The sequence below is a fragment of the Rhipicephalus sanguineus genome, chromosome 9 (genome assembly GCF_013339695.2).
Source record: "Rhipicephalus sanguineus isolate Rsan-2018 chromosome 9, BIME_Rsan_1.4, whole genome shotgun sequence".
NCBI lineage: Eukaryota > Metazoa > Arthropoda > Arachnida > Ixodida > Ixodidae > Rhipicephalus > Rhipicephalus sanguineus.
Genome location: NC_051184.2, coordinates 27,544,206 through 27,545,480, shown reverse-complemented (window position 1 = coordinate 27,545,480; position 1,275 = coordinate 27,544,206). Strand labels below are relative to the sequence as shown.

At 45.5% G+C, this 1,275-nt stretch overlaps 1 non-coding gene across 1 annotated transcript; it reads right to left on the bottom strand.

The window, feature by feature from the left end:
- Positions 1 to 844: 844 nt before the first annotated feature.
- Trnat-cgu (transfer RNA threonine (anticodon CGU)) lies at positions 845 to 917 on the bottom strand. Its single transcript has one exon. It is a non-coding gene; the product is annotated as a tRNA-Thr (tRNA).
- Between the last annotated feature and the right edge of the window lie 358 nt (positions 918 to 1,275).

Genomic DNA, 1,275 nt, shown 5'->3' with positions numbered 1-1,275 from the left:
TATCACGAATATTGCCTGACCTTAACGCTGCCGCATCCTTCAGCTTTAAAGGGCAACGACCCAACTCGCTGGATAGCATATTCTTGGAGTCTTGAACCTAGTACACTGTGCATAAATAAATAAAATAAATAAGTAATGTATATATCTCGGTACGTTAGTACACTTTTTCCTTTCATTCTTACTCGAGTAAATCAATAAATAAATTCATAAGTAAAGAGAATGGCAAACTTAGAATTAGCTGAGCTAGTGGGTAGGTATTCATGTTAAGAAGACATAACGTGGAAACACGGACATAAGAGAAAAGTCGAGAGAGGGAACAGCTATCTCTCACGTACACCACTACTCGCACTTGATTGATAGGTATGGCCTCTTACGTGGGAATGCACAGATAAATATTTGTGTCTACCTTCGGTTCCCCCCATGGTTCCGCCGCTGTGTGATTTTTCAGTTGTGAGCGGCTTTTCTGGTGTCTTCACTACTCTCCTTTGTCCGTGTTTGCACGCCCTGTTTTTATAAAGGGCCCCTAACAGCCTCTGAAAATACAACAAAAACAACGAGCGCGTTATTCTCTCTTGGCGTAGCTTGTCTTTTGGTGCACGTATGCCCAGGCACGTAGGCAAGGGGGGGGGGGGTCCCTCCCCGAAATTCGTCCAGCCTTTTATATTCCCGGGCAACTTTTTTTCTTTTTACCATGAAAAGACTTTCTTTCGAATAATTAGGCCTCGCCCCCCCCCCCTCCCCGAAAAAAAATCCTGGCTACGTGCCTGCGTATGCCAGAACACAATATTAATGAGAACTAACAGACAATAATGCCAAGGAAAGGGGACGAAAAAAAAAGATATCTTGCCGCGGGCAGGGACCGAACCTGCGACCTTCGAATTACGCGTCCGATGCTCTACCAACTGAGCTACCGCGGCGGCCATCCCCCCCCCCCCCCCCCCCGTCCACTTTATGGGGTATATATGTGCATTTAAACGGTAGCTCAGTTGGTAGAGCATCGGACGCGTAATTCGAAGATCGCAGGTTCGGTCCCTGCCCGCGGCAAGCTATCTTTTCGTCCACTTTTCTTTCTTCACATTTACATTACATTGACTACTAATAACGTCCCCTATACTTTCCTTGGCATTATTGTCTGTTAGTTCTCATTAATATTGTGTATAACAAAGAAAAACGAGCCCTCAAAATTTCCACTTCTTTCCTTCATTCATAGCGAGGGTCTCGTTCTGGCAGACTTGATGCTTTCAGGTAGTACGCGAGGGATTATTGGTCAGCTGC